Source organism: Hyposmocoma kahamanoa, unplaced genomic scaffold (assembly GCF_003589595.1).
Source record: "Hyposmocoma kahamanoa isolate Upper Pololo Valley unplaced genomic scaffold, ASM358959v1 63, whole genome shotgun sequence".
Lineage (NCBI taxonomy): Eukaryota > Metazoa > Arthropoda > Insecta > Lepidoptera > Cosmopterigidae > Hyposmocoma > Hyposmocoma kahamanoa.
In genome coordinates this window covers 17,763,176-17,784,885 of record NW_020653851.1, presented here as the reverse complement: position 1 = coordinate 17,784,885, position 21,710 = coordinate 17,763,176, and the positions used below count along the sequence as shown (strand labels likewise).

Genomic DNA, 21,710 nt, shown 5'->3' with positions numbered 1-21,710 from the left:
CATGTACGTACAACATGCACTTTAGGACAATCGTCTTAAAACACGATAATACGGCAGATATAATAACTACAGTATGACTGCTGTATGAACATTTCATGAACAAATGAAGGCAACTCCATACACGACACAAAACAAATATGCTGGCTGTGAGTTTTCAATATTGCAAGGCTTCATTTACAATGAGAAAATCTGAATGCGGAATTTGAATTGCAGCATAATGATAAGACCCGCCTTATTTCTTTTTTAACTTATGTAAATTTAATTATATTCATTTAAATTTCGTACCGTGGCTTAGCATAGCGTCTGCCACGGTTTGCTAGGAGGCGGTGGTTCGAATCCAGGTGGATCGAAGGAATTTTGTGAAGTGTTCGATCTTTGTATTAATAATTAATACAAACCAGTGGAGTAATTTTATAAAAATAATTTAATATCATGATGGTCAAACATCGTGAATTTCAATAAAAAAACTTAAAAAATTATAAATATAAAATAAACATAAAGTACGACATTTGATAGTGATTCAAGATTAATTACTAGTGTTAGAACGAGACAAAGTGGGCAGTACGGTCCTATCACAATGCTGGCAATACTAGGATAGCTGCCTGCTTCTCGGTATCCTATTCAGTTACTTCTAAGGAGTAATTTTTGTAAAGAAATCGGGTTTAAAATTAAAATATTGGGTCCAATAAACCATCAAATAAGAAATCTATTATCAATCTAGAAGATAGTATTAAACGCACTTGATCTAACTTATTTGTAAAGATTATCATAAACCAGTCGTAGTCTTAGGCGAGGCTTACGTTGCAACACTTTAACCTTGTTTGGTCAGGAATGTATTGTTACCACTCGAAAGTCTACAGTCAGTTTAAAACCATCTCGTTTATCTAGATTATTTGTTTAATTGGGATTACAGGCTTCAATGCAGGTCAAAGTTTATTTAATAGTTATCACAAATATTGCCTAATAATTAAAAGATCGAAGATTACGTCGAACAATCAAAGAAACAATGATATTTAACGTCTTTCATTTTCCACTTTGACACTAAAATTAATTGGTCCTGTATTCTACTTCTTTATTGTTCTCAGGGGCCACAACCAGCTCTTTTACCTTTTTGTAGATGCTCCCTATTTTATTCTTTTTAATTGTTCAATGTAGGCTATTCCTGATCTTCCTATATTTCTTTTTCCCTATATCGTCCTTACAATTGTAACTTTTATAAATTCGTCATAAAAACATGTTTCCTTTCTGTTTTCTTTTATCTTTAAAAGATTTCTCTCTTCCCTAACCCTTTTTGAAAGTTTTTCATTTCATATTTTGTCCATCCAGTTTATTTTCTCCATTTAATTGTTCATTAAAAGCAAAAACATATAGGTAGCACCTCCTCATTATCTTAAAAAGGCTTGCATTTAGACGGAAAAGACCAGAACCCCAATTTTATATTTACGAAACACATAACATTATAAAAAGACAAGAGATCCTAAATGCTGAAATTGACAATAACATATATATAACAATAACAGTGTCATCTTTTGAAAACTAAAACAAAAAGTTGAAGTTTTTTTTATAATACCAAGTTATAGGAACTTGACAACCTGCTGTAACATTGTACGCCTTTATCTTACAAAACACATTAATATTCTCAGTGAACGAGATGAGAACTAGTTAAGTAACTTCATGTGGTTATCTTTGGAGAATTTTGTCACGTTTTCACGATTGTGTGGGAGCGAACACGATAGGCAACTCTCGCGCAGTGTACGCAATTTTTGAGAAATTTGTTTAAATGATATTCGGTTTTGCACATACAATATAGTAGTTTTACAAAAATTTATAGTATTTTGAGAAATAATTATTAAGTATCTGTAACACTGAATACATAATTTGAGCTGAGATGAATTTGAATGTTTATTCAACGACGATAGATTGATTTGAAAAATCTATATTTTTTACCTAAAAATAATTCATCTTATGGCTAAAGTGACATGGCAATATCAATCCATGATCATGATGATAGTGTTTCCCTTCACCGAAAAGCTCCTGGTAAATTTCGAATTAAATTTGCACAACAACTATTCGAACTGACATAAGGGTCATTTAAAACCGTAATTAAGCCACCGAAACAAATACTCGTAACTGCGAAGAAACAGTGCGAGAATGTGTTGAAATTCAACCTTGGAGACAACAGAGATGTAACGGTGAATATGGGCCTTGTTTGTTTTAATAGATGTTATGCTACCTGAGATCATTGTTCATTCATGAATTGTTACCAAAAGGTAATTTACACAACACATAATTATCATGTGCACGATAGTTGACGCCGATTTTCTGATCTAGAGAATTTCCCTAAGAAGTATCGTAGTAACGAGTTTGAATCGGGGCACTGAACAAAACACCCAGACTAGAACCAAGTTAAATTGGCCCGGTACCTTCTCATTAACCGCTCATAATGCTAATCGCTGGATCATCGAAGTCCACTTTGTTATTGTACAATTTTTTCTGATACATTTCAGCACTCCAGGCAAATACATTTGTAACAGAAAGTTACATGGGAAATTACCAGTTCTAAATTAATTCACGTGTTTTATTGTAAGTATTCTTAATAGCAAAGAGCTCCATGTGATAGAAACGTCCAGGGAAGTAATGCCACCTTACCTATTTTTGCCGCAAAGCAGTAATCTGCCGTCCACTATCTAAAATGCGACTAAGTGACAAATGGTCAAATATCCGTTTTAAATAGAAATAGATAGAGCACAAAATTGTCTTTTAAAAACAGTTAATATTAAACGCACTTGATCTAACTTATTTGTAAAGATTATCATAAACCAGTCGTAGTCTTAGGCGAGGCACAACAAAAAACGTGTTCGATTTATCGATTTATCGGAATTTACCCTAACAATGCATAGCTGTAACATCATTACACAAATTCAATATTAAAAAACTGGGTTATGGTTTTTTATGATATCTCAAAAAAATATTTTGTCACTTAACCGAGTTTTACTTAACAGACGGCAGTAATGTGAGCGTTACTACGTTCCGGTTTTGAAGGTAAGGACATAGTTGAAATTACAGGCACATTAGACTTGTCAATTTATGTCTAAGGGTGACGAGCGCAGTGATAGTACCACTGGCATTGCAAATATCATGGATAGAACTGCCTTCGTGGCCGAACGGTTACCAGGCAGATTCGATTTCCGGGCCGGGAGAAATATTTGTATGGCCTACATTTATTTATCTCGTGAGTTTGGGCGTAATTTGTGGTTGTCTATGTGTGCGTTATCTATTTATAGGCGTGTCGCCAGACGCACTATATCGATATCGTAAACAAAGTGTGGTTATTCAAAGTTATGTTCTCCAAGTTTAAAATTTTACATATTACAGGGTCCCAAAAGGCCTCTAAGTGCCAACAATTCGTGGCCTCTACAATTCTACCCAGAGAGCTGTTCTGTCATAACAATAAGTAATATTCTCATTGAACAATAACAACGCGGTTTCTCACAGGTGGTTATAGTTAATCCGCCTTGGAAACAATTGCAATCGAGGACTTGTTCAGCTTTTCGTCATTGATACTTACAATGCTATGGATGTGTCAAATGGCGGCTTAGGAGAATACATGACGTTAAGTATAATCATGCATACATAACAAAGCAACGTAACGAAGAGTTAATAAGACTTAATTAGAGTAAAAACTTCAGAACATTTTTACGATGAAGCACCATCTGCATTAGCCATAAGGAATCGGACAACTATTCAGATAAGTTTTTAAAATTAACCATAAATGACATATTATACTGCCAAGCAAAATATTATTTTATTTAAATAAAGCTTATTTTCTTTTATTGAATACCATGATTGTTTTTACTATCATGGTATTAATTTTTTTTAATACTCCTATAGTTTAGTACAAAGATCAAACAAACACAAAGAAAAATTCCTTTAATTCGACTGGTTTAGAACACTGTTTGCCAAACCGAGACTACCGGTCTCCCATCTGAGAATAAATCAGCAGACCTCACGAATTGCATTACGTCCCTGCTGCCGATCTTTGTTTTTGGTTTGAACGGCTTTTTTCCCGTAACGCCATCTGTGAGAAATCTATGAAAGCTTTTTCTTCACTTCGCTTACTCTACAGCTACCAGCGGCTGATGAAAAACGTCGCTTTTTCTGCTGAGTCGTTGCATGTCTCACTTAGCCCCGGTCTGGCAAACAGGCGTTGATTCGAAACCAGCCGCATAGAAGGATTTTTCTTTTCGTATTTATTCAATCTTTGTATCAATAATAATACTAAATAAAGCTTTTCAAGGTCCAGACTATATTGAAATGTGATTTTTAACAAATTGCCGTCCAAACGGCACATCATGTCAGCACCCGTTCTTCTTTTTGCTTATTGGCGGTGCCGTTCAGGATTTCGCCAATATCGAGTTTTCCACTCACACCCACAAAAAATATGGCGACCATCGCCAATGTCCAGTTCTTTATTTTCAATTAAGAAGTTTTGTAAATAAAGTTTATAATAGGGTGGTTTGCATTAATATTAGAATTAACGGGTATGACCAATTTACCATCTCAGTCCGCCCGAAAAGTTGGTTGGTTTATTATCGCTAAATAAAATCCAACTCCGATTTCACTTCGTTTTTATTGACATTAAATTCACTATTATTCTCTAAGTTCACTATCCGATCAAGACTGAGCTGCTCGTCCTTACCTCGGGTCTTTTATAACTTTCGTTGAGGTGGTAGTGTGAAGTTAGGCGTAGATACCACAGGGCGGTCCGAAATAGTACTAAAGTAGTTATCACAATAACTAAACAAGAAATGCGGGAACTTAGGTGCGAATACCACAGAGGGATCCGTAGAGGTACTAAAATAGTCAATAGAAGAACTAAATTGGTAAAGCGTAACATGTTTGAAAAAACAATTATAAGCGTTGTAAATATTAATTAATATTTGTTATTATTTTATATGGAACGATGTATTATAGGCATTCTCTATGGTAAATGATATGAGAATTCTATATATATTCAATTAATTAGCAACCAAACAAAAGGTCTCATTTTCACAACGTTTTCCCAGTAATACTTCAACAATTAAGGCAATTACCTTCAATTTCGCCGCAACAACTGGATTTTTACATCTTATGATTATAAAAGATCCTCAATTATATACAACAGTAATTGGGAAACGAATGGCCTTGTGTACTACGTATGTATTATCGAATGAAATCGTCCTACTTATTGCGATATTACAATTTGTTGATGCTTATAGATCTCTTTTAACTGTAAGTCTGTGAACAATAGTATAATAAAGCCATCACGTAATCGAACGTCAAAAGTGCTTTCATCACATGAAATCATAAAAATAATACGAAATACATGAAACAAATTATGTATAATATGTGAAATTTAATAATTCTCCTATTTCAGGTTTAAAAATTATTTAAACCTCCATAAACTTGTCATTTTGCAGATGTATCTTTTTTATAGTACCAAGTGACAGGACAAACAAGTGGTGCGCCTGGTGGTAAGCGACACGCCTATCCATAATAGTTGCAGTGCCACTCAAAGCTAAGTTCAATCGCAAAGATCTTAAGGGCACTGCCACTACGCTCGTCACCCTGAGACATAAGTTGACAAGTCCCGTGTCATGTGACACACATATTAACTGCTTGGTGGCAGAAATAGTTAAGGTGGCAGTACTTCACTGAACGAACTCTTCCACAAGGAGCTCTACTGCTACTAAATCCTTATTACACCAAGGATGCAAATTATGTAGCTGCATATAACATCACGCATCTAAATTTAAATTAAAACTTAGAAGAAACTTAGAAAAAATTTAGATTAAAACTCATCTTAAAATTACATACAGAATGAAAATTACAAATTTTAATCATATTTAGAAAGAATGACACAAAAATGAGATGACAATGAGTGGACAATAAGATACATCAATATGATATCAAACTCAATGATATGCGACTGTCGCGAGTTTATAACGAGCTTAATAAATATCAACATCATGATAACTTGGTACTTGGTGCAACGGGCTGGTATCCGCAACTCGACGACAAAGCGCCTATTTTGCGTGTGATAAACATTATGATAAACGTTGAGATCCAGACCAACATTAAAATCAAAATCAACATAAAGGTCATCATCATTGTCAACAACAATAACGAAATAAGACACAACAAAACAAATCTACTTTCTTTGAGTATATACATAATTATCTATGGCAATTGTATCAGGTGATTTACAGATTTCTTATTTGAAACATTTGCTTAAGACCTAATAACTTGAACCCTGTGAACGTGGTATTATCAAACGAAATCGACCCAGTTGTCGTAAGACTATAATGCTATAATGTCTGTCTCGGACTGAAATGTCTGCATATTAATCAATTGAAAGCTAAATTCCTTAATCGTGGCTCCGGGTGTTGTAAGCTAGTTAAACAAAACTGTTATTTCCTGTTACTTAAAGTTCCTTTTATGCAGTTCAAAATATAGAATAACTATGAATGCCAGGAATTCATTAAAATTCTGTAAAATCTTTTAAAATGTTACATTGTATTGTGCATGGGTTGGTTGTGAGGATCTCTGTTTAAAGTCCTTAAATAATTTAAAAGTACAGTACTTATTATTATCTAAGATAAATAAATATTAATCAACATCGCATAGACTACTTGTGTTATGGAAATCGGAAACAACGACGGTGCCACAAACACACAGACCTGAGACAATATAAAAAAGTTAATTTTTCTACATAACCAGGCCGGGAATCAAACCCGTCACTTCGGGGATGGCAACACCATAAAAACCGGCGTGCAAGCCACTCGACTATGGGGGTCGACGTCGAAATAGAACATTTATATGCCTAATGTCAAAAATTACGTATAAATAATTATCATAACTGTACAAGAAATGCGGAAAAGGTGTTAAGGTTTCCTATTGAATAATATGATTATGATTGTGATAATATTATTGCTCAAGTCAAGTTTTTTTGTAAAAAGGTTGACTTTTCTAACAATATAAAGTTACTTCTCTAAAAGATAAACCCAATTTTTTACACAACCGGATGAATTTAAAACACATATCATTTTACAATGACTATGGGAAACGCTGGATAAATTTATTGCAATATCATGTTGAAATGCTCTGGTGAACTGCTATTGTTTAATTGTTGTGATCTTTACTGCGTACTCAGTCAAACGCTTTGCTAAGATAATTTGGTGAGAATTTAGTTACAACGTGTTCCAGTTATGAAAACTATTTTCTTTTTAAATTGTAACATGACATTGACCATAAAAAATATTGCACTTGTATCTATTTGGCGCCAGAAATACGTTAAAAAAAGCTTAGGTAAATTAGGAAATGTTTCCAAGCTTCCAGTTTGTTTAAATAGTGCAATTGAAAATAACTCTCAAATGAAAAATAATAAAACATAAATAAAGGTACATTTGTTTATCGCTCAGTACCACCTTACGTATACATTGTATCTTTTATATTATCCAGAATTGGCCATCATATCTAGCTCCACCACTACAAAATACAACCAGCAAAACAATCCACTATCGCCATATTTAGAAAAACAAAACAGCATCAACTGAGACCTTCCAACTATTTTCTGAATGCAAAATTGCATTCGAATGTTCCAGCGATAGTTAAGACCAAAAAGAAAACGACCATTTTCCATTACTCGATGCTTTGGTTATCGGTTGTGGGCGTAGAGATTTTAAATAACCCAAGTATTGCTAGCTTGCGTTCTACTCCTGATTTTCGTATCTTTATTTTACACCCACCGTTCCGTGGAAAGAATCTAAAACAGGGATTCAAAAAATAGAAAAAGTAGTTTAAATTGGACTTAACACTGGTTGTAATTAAAATACTACTTAGGAACACAGACCATACACTGTGGATAAACTTTGTAAGACTTGTAAATAATTTATAGTCTAGTAATTAATTATCATTATTTTATTTTTTATATTACATTGGAATTTTAACCTTGTGATACTGGGATCTATTTTAGAGTTATTATCAATGTAGCAACAACACAATAAGCATAAGTTAATTAATTAAAAAAAAATCAAGTAAATTTGTATTTTTTCACAACTACAACATTTTTTAATTCTCAAACTAGGGAATTTGTTGTGCCATTACAGATTTGACTCTGGAGCACTTCCCAAACCACTCAAATCAGAACCAATTTTCAGGAGTTCATTTCCTATATCGGTTCTACCGGGAACATCCCCCGATGATGGAAAGGGTATGAGGAGGTATCCTTATACCCTTTCCATCATTGAGGGACTAGACGTGCACACTTATTTTTATTTAAATAATACTTGGTTGGGCCACCGAGGTCGTAAAGTTATTAAAATTCCTTTCCTATTACTAGCAAATCTTGGTTCTCAGTTAAATACGTATTTCTACGAACAATTCAAAAAACCTCGACTGCAAGGCGATTCCCAAGAGAATATACGTTTTCGCAAACAAAATTATATGTTTCACGGTTCTGAGCTCTACATCAAGGGAATTATTATGCGAATGATCGCATCATTTTGCCGTAAAAGGGTGTAATAGAACCGACAGTACTCTTGAATATTCTTCAAGAGTACTGTCGGTTGGTCTACAGTCATTTTGTAAGGCTAAGAAAAATCGGTTCCGATATTATACTTCTCTGAAACGTTGAGAATAATGGCGCTATAAAAGTAATAAGCAAAACCTCATTGAACCTATTCACGATCTAGAAAAGGTTTTTTTCAAATGTGGGTACCACAGGGTACCATTTTATGACCATTTAAATTTAGGAGCAGTAAAGTACTGTAGACTAGGCTGTACTCGTTGAGTAGAATTGCTGGCTGAACATAGGTAATGATTATAGTTTTGTATTTGGAACGCTAAGAAATGAAATAAGTAAGAAAACAGAAGAGCTTGACATTAATATTAAGATTGATTTGTAACAAAAGGTGAAATATATGTAAAAAAGTGAAATAAAGTATAAAATTGAAGATTATTATAGTTTGAGTTTATAGAAATGCCTCTCGCCGCGTAATCTGAGCTACCCCTCTATTTCAAATGGTCGCAATGCGTCTGAGCTACAGCCCTCTATTATAGTACCTTGTGAAAGAGTTCGTCGAGGGAAGCACTGCCACCTTAAGTACCTATTTCTGCCGGCGACCAGTGAGCATTATTACGTTCTGGTTTTGAAGGGTAAGGTTAAGGTTCCTCAGATCTTTGCGATTTAAATCTCTAAATGACACTGCAGCTGCTATGGACTGGCACGTCGCTTAACATCAGGCACATAACTCAGTCATTCCATCAGTTGGTATCATAAATAAAACCTAATCAATAAATATGGTCTCTGGTATGGTATTATCTATATCTATATCTATTTATACTTTCGGTTCTTACATTGCCTAAAAGATACATTTTGGATATTTGAATGGGAGAGACGGTATTCTCCGGCAACGGTGGCAATTAGACGTGTTCAAAGTTTATTATTATTGACAAAATTAATCAAACTGCTAATTTTTATTGTATACCTAACAAGATATTTTACTTGCGGACGTATAAGATACAAAATATCGGCTACTACTACCTGATAACAAAATATCGGCTTTACAACGAGATATTTTACATTCTTTGATCCTGAATATTTAAAGGAACAGTAATTGATCTAGCACTTATATTTATGTATATAGATATTCACCAATCTTGTCGCTTTAGTATTTAGCAAATAAATAAAATATTAGCTAATTATGAACAGTAAATCTTTATTGTTATTTTACACTGATTTGTCAACATACGTAGGATTACAATCACCAGATTGACATAGAACTTTGTAATATCATATCTAACTTTTATCGAAGTAATTTTATTGTTATATATTTTGTTGATCTTGAAACAACTAAATAAATAAATTAGACGACAATTAAATTATACAATATTTGAGTACCAATTATTTACTTAAAAAACATCGCAACGTCAAGTATTTGTTAAAAGTGCATAGAGTTTCTCGATTTCAAAATATTCCCACTCAACAAGCAATTGCAGTGATTTATCGCAATATCTGACATGGAAAGAACAAGTTTTTATTCACTTAAATTGTTTCTCGAAATTTTTAAACAGTGTAAATGCATGATTGTGTCGAAATTATTACGTATCATTTTTATACAATCAATTAAAGTAGGTACAGCGTATTTTCATTACATTATTGGATGGTATTGTACGATAAATACTAACCATATTTTTTATTATAGTTATTTCAATACTTGAAAGACAATACAGATACGAAGGGGAAAGATATTTGGACAACTGATACCTCCCATCACAAGAGGGAAGACCGAAGGAAGGATAGGCACTGGACGACTGAGGCGAAGTTATTTAGATCAGATAAGAGAAAAAATTTAATATCACACGACATTAACTTTACGTATTAGGAAATCAAGGTTAAGGCACTGAAGAGATTGTTGATTACTCCACCGGCAAGAGCCTAGCTCTTAAATAATACTTAAAAAGCGGTGATAAACTATTTGGGTGAACCTACCTTAGGAAATTCTGGGTTCAGTTCACACCGAAATGGATCAGAGTGTTTTATAATCATTAGTTTACTTATAAACAGCTTTAACAGTGAAAGATAACCCAAGACCAATCCTGAACGTCAGAGAAGGTTCACAAAAATTCGTTTTCGGTTTCCGAGGCCGGTTACCGGACACCCACGTTGCGTTACACGTCGCAGTCCATAGGTGTAAATAAATAGTGTTTTATTATATTATTATCTGTCTATGTAACCAAAGTATAAATAAAAAATATAACATATATAAACATCTCCAAACATAAAAGTCCCCAACGCGTATTACTCGACCATTGTTAACAAACTGTATCGTTAGCGAGTAGCCGTGCCCAGCTGTGTAACGTACATTGAGTTAAACCGCTTCGTAATACCTGTTTTCAAATGATATCGATAAAGTTTACACGTTAATGTTTTTGCACTTACAACATTGTTTGTGAAGTTAGATTTTTATCCGGATTAAGTATTTGCTTATCTTCTCATGAAAATTATCTTAATCTAGATTCTTAGTATTCTATAAGATCACAAGCTGTACTTCTTCTATTTTAATTTGCGTACCATTAATTTGAACTTTCTTTATTTTTCTTAGTCGCAGCCGTAGATCTCCAAACTGGCAGGCTATAAAACTTGCTGCAGAGATTGTAATCAAACATTTTACAAGTCGTGTCTGACGATACACTCTTCTCTCAGGACTTACACGGAAAATGTTTTAGGCCTTTGTGATGCCAGAACATAAAAATAAATCGCACTCTTTGTACCATAAGGTCACATCTGCAAAATAACAACTTTTCAAGAGACAGCTATAAATATTCTACGAATGAAATTAGTAGAGGACTTTTATGCTTAAATAGGTATTTCTACGTATGATCGTATGATACGATATGATGGTGTGGTTAATATTAATTGTGGTTTGAATGTTTGCTAACTCGCATGTAGACGGCTTTGCGACTATTATGCGAAAAAGAGTGGCTTCCTTGATGCGCAGAATTCGTGGCACCGGCAACGGCCTCCTAAGTGTTATTGCATTGAGAGTCCAGCGCTGGTTTCATGAGCAGTGGATTCAAATGTATGTCAATAAGAAAGAAGTATAATAATTATTTGTAATACTAACCTTATTTAAAAGTTTTTTTTATTCATTTATTTTTCCAAAAGTAAATATTTTAAAGAAGTCCATCTCCCGCCAAACTGGAAACATTTTGTTGGCGAGCATGCTCTTACACAATTTCTAGATCTACTTAATGATTAAGTAGGTACCTAGCAGTGAGAAGGTACTTATCATGTAGGTCAGACTTACTTATTAAACAAAACAACAATAAGAATTACAATAATAAATAAGAAATGAAAGTTCATACTTATAGCAACATTGTTTTTTTCACTTGTGTAATTTGCTTACTAAATGTAGGACTTTTTCTTAAGAACCTCATATCATTATATATACGAGGTACAACATATTTATTTAGCCTCCGCCCATGGTAATTCATAGCATTATGTTGTAAGAACTTATTTTCACGAGACCTTTACCTGTCTAAATCTAAGTGTTAAGTTACCAACCCTTATGGATGAATGTCCGAAATAAACGCTTAGAATTTGAAATTATTATGTCAAGGGTACAAAAGTCTGGTGTACAGTCAGAAATGAACCATTATCATCAGTTACAGGTTTCTAACAAAGACAATCCAAAATGCGTTTAACAAAGAAACTAAAAACTCTTTTGAAAAGCAATAATTGAATATTGTTACTCAATTGACTGTAAAATAAACAAATTAATTCGATGACATTGGTGACCCAACGGATTGCGCTCTGGGCGCTGGATGAGAAGGTCCTGATTAAGATTCCCGGTAAGATCAATTTGATAAATGTTTTTTCTGAATTGGTTTTTTTTTATGATACCAAAGGCTGGGACGAACAAGTTGTGTAGTGTCTCGCGATATGCCTGTCCATAGCAGTTGCAGTGCCACTCCAGAGCTTTAAACTGCAAATATATGAGGAACACTGCAACTGCACCTGTCGCCTTGAGACATAAGTTGACTATGTATTTTAAAGAGCTAAAAAATTAGTACGGAACAAAAACAAACTCTGATAATGAACACAAAGAAATAAACATGGAATGTTCCGTTCTGAAAAAAAAATATTTGTATATTTATAACATCAAGTGACGGGAAGAACAACTTGTTCATAACAGTTACAGTGTCACTCAGAGCTTTAAATTGCAAAGATCTAGAGGGCACTACCACTGCGCCTGTCACCCTGAGACATAAGTTGACAACTCCCATGTGCCTGTAATTTCACCAGCACCCTTACCCTTCAAAACTGGAACACAGTAATGCTGACATTACTGCTTGGCGGCAGAAATAGGTAAGGTGGGAGTACTAATTTGGACAAACGCTTTCACAAGGAAGTGTACTGCTACTAAAATAAGTAATTATAGGGAGTATATTATTGTTTCTAATATTACAAAGCATTTTTATCTTATAGTTTTCAACCAGTTAGTCAAAATAATAAAGTGCTATTATTTACTCTGAAACACTGCTCATCTATGGTATACAATGGACATTACACGCAGGACTACAGTGGAGTGGGTAGACATGGAGTAGGCGTACAGGCAAATGATTTATACTATCTTCAATCTCGCAATGCTAATGTAGCTGTCTACAAGAAAGGAGACGACGTATCATAAGATGTTACTGTATTTCCATCATTAAGGATTCCCACGGAGGAGGTAGATTTAGCGTAACCCATTATCACATGAAATCCGTGTATTAAAGATCTATTTAGCTACAGTACACAGTAACACAGCAACGTGTGTCGTTATAAAAATATCTAATTTAAGAGTCGCTTCAGCTCGAATTATAATTTTTCCCGTACTGAATCAGTTTTGTTGCGCGAGTCAAAACAAAAAAAGACATTGGTTTTCATGAATAATTTTTTTTACAGACGCAATTAAAACCGTTTGAAAAATGAGAATAAGAACAAGAATACTTTATTGCGTAAGCACCGAGACACACGTGATCTTAAAATTAAAATACAATATATATAAACTTTAAACTAAAGTACTTACAACAAAAGTTAAAACATAATTATAATGATTAAAACAAAATAAAAAATGTAATAATAAATGCGTGCCGTGGCGCATGCAAACGGGATTTGCTCAGCTATTAGCTACAGGCTGATAGATTTTCAGCCTGCAGCGCTGGTTTTCAGCAAGCCCGATATGAATGAAGCACGGACTCGAGCACAAACAAAACAAATACATGCATAACATGTGCGTGAAGCTTGGTATACACAAAAATATTTACACTAAATATATAAAACGAATACATAGATAAATAAAACAGCATAAGTGTAAACTAATTTAATTACTTATTTAATAGGTATATACATATGTTGGTACTTGGTACTTGGTGCAACGGGCTGGTGTCCGCAACTCGACGTCAAGGCGCCTATTTTGCGTGTGGATATACATATGTTATATGAAGATGTAATTAATATTCTGTGCAGTAAGTAATAAATAAATAAATCAATAAATAATGTAAGTAGTATACTATACGTTTTCTATTTATTTCTGTTTATGTAAAATAAAATCATTGGGTATGTAAAGTCCCTATTGAATACAGCGGTTTTCTTGTATAATTTCGAAGTAAGTCTGTGTTGTTTTCTATCGTGAAAATTGTTAGGAATCGTATTTTCACACCGTATACTAATCAGTGTATATCCTCAAATTTACTATACAGTTTTTCCATAGTGAATGATTTAACTGTTATACGGAATCAACCAAAGCCATTTGAGGTTGAAACACAGATCAGATGGATGTCTTTTGGTTGAAATTATGATTATGATTTGAGGTTCAGTTGAGTTTTAATATTTTAAATTTTAATTTTTTTTTACTTAATTTTTAATTACGAAGTCAACGCTAAGTTTAATTTCTTGCTTAAATATGTATATTAAGGCTTTTGTGGTTATTCACTAAATTATTATAACTATATAGATCTTGCCGACTCACAGTCAACCCGTGATCATGGAGCCTGTAACCATACGGAAATATCGGGAAAATAAAAAGAACTCACACCATGGTAAGAAACCTGAAACTAGTTATAATCATTCTTATTTAAACTCAGACAACGTTCGTTTTGTTGAAAAACTTGCTTAATTCGTTTGTGTTCGCCGAAGTCAACAGTCGTTTTATAAATATTAGCATAACATTAGAATTAATCATAAAAGGAATCGCCACAGGGCAGGCGCAGCCAAGTGTGGAATCAACTGTGTAATTTTCAAGTTAGTTTACCTAATTTCGTTCGCAATTTTTATTATATATTTATAATATTATTAACACTGTTTCAGGATACTAGACTCGAATAGTAAGTGACACTTCATGATAACATTCTTGCATATTTAAATGATAAAAATTGCCACCGAATTTGGTAGAAAAAACAAACCTGTTAATTACCCCTGTACATCCTAGCCCAGCGCGTGATCCATTGCACAATGCTATCAGACACGTCTACACACATACAAGTTAAACCACATCATGTGTACGGCTAAAAAAAACAAATACAAAGATACGACGCAAACACATAGGAAAATTCGTGAGGTCCGCTGGTTCGTTCCGTGGCTTAGTTGGCACGGTATGCTAGCAACAGTTGCAACAGTTTATGCTGAAATATCGCTGTTTTTGTACTTTTGATGCCAAATATATATAATGTAATAAATATTAGAATATTATTAAGAAATACTTTTTGAAAATTGCATCACTATTTTGAATTTATAAATGATTAAAGGTACCTTTTATGTTATAGTCGTTGCGCAAAAATACGCCACCCACAGATTATATTGATTCAATGATATCAAAACACGTAATCAAATGAAGTTACTGGACGGCAAAACACCTACATTCGTTTATATCGAATAAAGCTGTTCTTTTAAAGAATATCTAACCCATTACGTCAATAGAACACAATCATTTATTTCATGCCATTAATGTCACAATATTACAATTTAAAATAAAATATCAAGGGTTAACATGGTCATAAATATAAAAAATTAAAAATAAATAAAGACAAAATATTGTCGAAATACAGCGACGTCGAATGAAAATAAAATTACAATATCTTCGACAAGAACTCCTCTACACTGTGATGGTGACTCTTCACATGGCTATTTTTGTATTCGTTATTAGGTGTTTGATGAACTTGGAAAAATATTTGCTGTTATGACAAACATGCACACACTGATATAGATGATCGTCTATAATGGAGCCAAATAAAGAGTTAAAATCACAGACCACATAAAAATAAAGAATTTGATCATAGTGTGGACGATTTACTCGCGTATTTGCCTATTTGGCTCCTTTGATGTGCGTCGTGAAACCGACCAGCGCGCGATAACGCGACTTTGGTGTTTGCTGTATTTGTCGAATAGGCAAATAAGGCAAATACGCATGGTGATTGTTTGCCAAATATATCAAATACGCAAATACAATTAGTCATGTGAAGTGCCATCATAAAATTCGCACCCTAAAAGTGTTAAAACTACATCTTCAAAATAACAACTTTTCAGGAGATATGTTTAATGATCCTACGAACGAAATTAATCGATAACTTACTTTTCTATGCTTACTTAGCAGTAGAACTCATTGTGCAAAAGTTCGTTCAGGGAAGTAGGTACTGTAGACTAGGCTGTACTCTATGAGTAGAATCTCTGGCTGAATGAGTTAGTTTGTATTTAGAATGCTTTCGAAGAAATGAAATAAGTAAGAATAGAAGATCTTGACAGACAGACAGAGAGATTGAATTGTAACCCAAAAGCCGAACTATGTAAAGGAATAGAATAAAGTATATTTTGAAGATTATTCCACTTTATATTATTAAAAGTACCTCTCGCAACGCATCTGAGTTACGAACCCCCTATTACAGTACTGCCACTTTTCCTATTTCTACCGCCAGGTAGCAATGTAAGCATTATTGCGTTCCGGTTTTGAAGGGTAAGGATCCTTGGTGAAATTACAGGCACACGCCAATTTATGTCTCAGGGTGACGAGTGCAGTACCAATGGCTTTCAGATCTTTGCGATTTAATGCTCTGAGTGATACTGCAACTGCTATGGACAGGCGTGTCCTTTAACACCAGGAGCACGACATGTTCATCCAGTCACTTACTTAGTATCATAAAAAATACTTAAAAATATGAGAGTTATAAAATTTCACATAATATTTACGTAGCATTTTTATGACTTTCATGTGATAAAAGCACTTTTGATGTAACATATTGATCACATGTGGCTTTATTATAAGGGTACGAATTCATATATGGATGGGGTTTCCATCTCTGGGACCTCAGAGGTTCGATCCCCTGCTGGGTCAATGTCTGGAAATTTGTGGTACCGACGTTGTTTTCTACTTCCATAGCACAAGTGCTTTAATTACTTTGGAATCAGGCCCTGTAAATAATACTCGACCAAGTTAAATGTCTCATAATTTGGCCAAGCGTCACTTCACTTATTTGACAGCAATTGTTTCGGACAGACGTCAGACGGAGAACGAGAATAGACCTCCGAGCTACATATGTTATGTTGTCCATTATTTATTATTTATCATTATTCCATAAATGGAGTTTCTGTTGAGTATATAACACTGAAAGTGAGTATTAAACATCTGTATTGTAAAATTGGTGACACAAGAATGAAAGACAGTTCAAGGGCTCTTTAATATTGCATGTTCTTCAAAATACGCTTGTTTGAACCGACTCTCTTCAGTATGCTAGTCTGAGTAACGTCGTAGATAATAGCGGCCGACCGCAGACAACACTTGATTTTTTATGAGGGGCGGCAGAAGACAGTGTCGCGTTGCTTCGAATAAATTTCACGCAATCCCACTCGCTACTTTTTATACAACAGTAACCTTTAGTCCCTCCTTATCTTTTATATTTTGCGTGCCTACAGCTCTGTTACCAGCGAGAGCGAGATAGAAGTATATTTATTTGTAAGCATAGACGGAAAATACAGTTTACATAATTTAAGGATTACTCTTAGAGTTCAGCGTATTGCGCCTACAATTGGCATACAAATATTAATAGCAAAGTATACAATGTTCGAATTTATTGTTAAAGTCATATTACATTACATAATTACATTTTTGAATTGAATAATATAGGAGAGATGGTAATTGCATTTAGATTCAACGGCCAAGCGATGGCAACCGTTAGTTGCGTTAAGAACCGGATGACAACGATCTGTGAAAACCCTGTCCACGGGCTGATCTGGGGTCAGAACTTATAAAGTCCCAACGATCTGTGAAAACCATATCCACGGGGTCACTATAATTAAAACTTAATTAGAAAATTATGGGACTGTTCCTCCTTACACGTGTGGAAAGTTGTACCTTTACAACTTTCCACAACATTTTGTCCAAGTATGTCCTTACGCCTCGTACGTAGTAGACAGGTTAGTGAACCACTCCCGCTGCTCAACACCCGTCTATCCTGAAAATTTCTTAAACGCAAAAGGTTAAGATTTCCATGTTCTAACTGCCGCTTTAACGGGTGTCCATATAATAAACACCTTTTCAATCAACCTTTATTTATACGGAGTACGATCGCATGACTGCCCGTTAGAAGGGCTATAGCTAAAAACTATAATTTTTTTATATTAAATATTTCCCCAATAAAAACACACAGAGTATCAATAACACGATAATAACAGTTCTAAAGACAATAGATAAAAACTATATAAACGTTAGCACGTAACAATCGAAATCGTGCTGCCCTTTGGCTGGCCTTTCCGCACGGTATCTGCAGCCTATATCACCAAACTGCCCATTTGGTGCGCAGGCGCATAATGTAGTGCAATAACATAGAGTAATAATTTTAACAGATATTCAACTCGGTGCACAAACTGTAATATAATTATGAGTGATTGTTATTACAGTGTTTATTGTTGATGAAATTTTAATAGAACGATTGTCAATGGTTGTTGTCAAATCAAAGAAAGGAAATTATTTACTTTCAAAACATACACTGTTTATTTGGAATGAAAAGTACAAATAAACAGCTAACAACAACCTAAACATGTTGACAGTCTATATTCCTTTTGTACTATTTAAATGTAATCGGATATATAAATTTGTTTTAAAATTATATGGTACTGTAGGCATCATTAATGTCATTATAATTACACAAACATCGCCACTCACACACAATGCTCTTGATTCAATGACATCAAAACACGAAATTAAAATGTACCTGGACATTCCAAACAACTAAAAGTACAAATCTTTATATCCCTCGACAAATACTTAATAAGACTTTCTTAAAAGGTAAAATGAATAAAAGTGTGAAAGACCTTAACACAATATAATTGTGTAGTAACACAGTTGATTCACTGACTCAACACTACTCTGTGGCTAAAAGTCCTTGGACCTCTCACTCAAACTCATTAATAACAATAAAGCGTGTGGGTGCTATTTTCTAAAGGTGGTCACACGCAATCCAATTTAGGAATGGCTACCTATAAGTAAACTGCTTTGTTCCCAGTCAATATGTTTTCACATTATTAATTAAATCTTCGCTAAAAAATATACTGGGCGTTGAGTATTTAGTTCCGTAATTCGTAGTATACTGGACGTTATTTTGCAGCAATGATCCAACCCACAACAGGGGGTCTAGCTTCATAGTTGACATTGAATTTTGATTTAGTCGAGTATTACTTATTTGACAATTGTTTCGGATGGAATGACTAGCGAGAACGAGAGTAGATCCACAGATTAAGAGTATTTAAACTTAAATATACCATACCAATATTCGTTAATGTTACCACACTTAAAAATACAGATATTTTAAATGAAGGTGAATTGGATAATTTCCGCGTCAATTCTTTCAATGATAATTGGATCAAGGTTAAATTTTCACATTAAATACGTAATATTCATTTTAAGTTTTAAAGATTTTACGACTATTGTGGTTGTTCACTAAACCATTAATAACAGGTTTTTTGAAACGATATGGCTTATTACTATTTTTCTCCCGGTATTTTATAGCGGATACACGGTCCTTGGTCACTAATTTTGATTTTCCTTTCTGATGTACCGAGACAAAAATGTAAATAACATAACCACAAGTACTCGACAACGAAAGAATATAGACTGATATGTCTGTTGTTAAGCGAGCCATCACACTTATCGAACCCCAATAAACTGATCAGAAAAAGCTTTGTGACCATATCGAGTTCTTAGGTTTTCGCGATTGTTACACATGGGACTCAACCGTGAACCGTGACCATGGCCCGAAACGTCGGTTTGTTTGAAAAAACAAATATACGCGATTTAAATCCGGAAAAACAGTTTCATTTCCTATTTGTGACCATGTCAATAACAACAAAATCAGAAAACAAAACTTTTTTATGGTATCAAGCGAAGGGAAAACAAGTGCGTCTGGTAGTCAACGACACGCCTATCTGCAACTGTCAATCCATGACAGTTGCAGCACCACTCTGAGCTTTAAATCGCGCCCGTCACCCTGAAACACAGTTGACAAGTCCCATGTGATTGTAATTGGTAATAGACGTGTAATGAAAGCAAATTCACGAATTTATCTTTCTTTAAAAAGTTTCTGACAGGCTCAAGCTAAATCTGCGTTATTAAGTGTGATGAATCCTTAAAGCTATCAACTGCCGCTTGTCAATCAATATGTGACTATGGAGAGTGTATGCGCTAAACATTCGCTGATTAGTAATAGAAAGAGTCCGTCCAGGCAAATACTTTTTTTTTTCTTTTTTTTTTTTTGGCAAATACTGTCACCGTACCCCATACACATATAAGCAGTAATGTGAACACTGCTGCGTTCCAGTTTGGAAGGGTAAGGATGCTGGTGAAACTTGGTGAAGCTGGTGGGACTTGTCGACTTTATCTCAGGGCGACCGGCGCAGTGGCAGGGCCCCTCAGATCTTTGCAATTTAATGCTCTGAGCTACTATTACGTAATAGGCGAGTTGCTTAACACCACTCGCACGGCTTGTTCGTTCCGTCACTTCATGCCGCAAAATAATAATAATATCGTGTACATTTAGATTGTTTTTATTATTTATGAGAGGCTAAATTATAAGACTCGTCACGTTAATATAATTATTATCATGATAATATATTTTATTTTTAATTTTCACTTCTGATGCTCTTAAAGTTCGTATTTATGCTGGGCGTAGGCTGCATAAAATAGGATTTTATGCTCTAGTGCATAAAATAAAATCGTAGTTTAAGAGCGAGGCAATGACGCCTGCGCCAACAGCCACGCACACTAGAACTTTATAAAATAAAGTTTTACTTTTGTTTTTTAATCCGTGTTATATTACAAAATTAAAAAAGTAGGAAATAGAAATGCATAAAAAATAATGGCTTGTAAAATATAACTGATCATTATGTAGTTCGACTTGAGTCACGTGTAGAAAAACAAGTAGTACATTGGCGGAAAGTTCTTATTTTTTCTTGGCAATTGTTGTGTTATCGTTTATTTGTAATATTGCCGTTTAATTTCCTCGCAATCGAAGTGAAAAGCAGAGTCTATAACTAGTTCATAAAACTCATTTTACCCTCGAATTATATATATACTCGTCTCTGGCAAAATGACTCGTTATATGCACTTGTACAATCTACTATTGCTTCTTTCTTTCATAAACTGGTCACATTTTAAAGTTACTCCTTCTGATGCCAGTTTGTATAATGTTTTCTATTATATAAATGTCATGAAGACTCGTACTACAATCTACACGATGACACATAAAATAGGTATTATTTTCAGTTGACCTATTATTTAGTTTCAAAAGTAACATACATAATATAAACTTTAATCATTCATCTTTATAAATGTCACTACATTAATCAGTCAGCCACCCACATTCAAGAGCACATGAGAAATAATTAAAATATCAATTGTCCATTTGGACGAATTAACGACATCGATTACTATACGATAAATCATAGTTAAAATCGATTCAACATTAATAGGTATCGATTAACTGGATCACTTACAGTATTTTATTATGTTTGTCAATTTGTTAAGAGATTTATTTCCTTGCGTAATGCGTCGTTATTGAAATATAGCTGTATTAAATAAATTAAATAATATACTAAATAAAAAAATAATATTGTTTATTCTGAACCAAAGAGTTAAAGAAGC

At 34.1% G+C, this 21,710-nt stretch overlaps 1 protein-coding gene across 7 annotated transcripts in view; it reads right to left on the bottom strand.

Annotated features, from left to right (window-relative positions):
• LOC113230481 overlaps positions 1 to 21,710 on the bottom strand; it is a 231,904-nt gene that overhangs the window by 13,698 nt on the left and 196,496 nt on the right. The window lies entirely within an intron of this gene.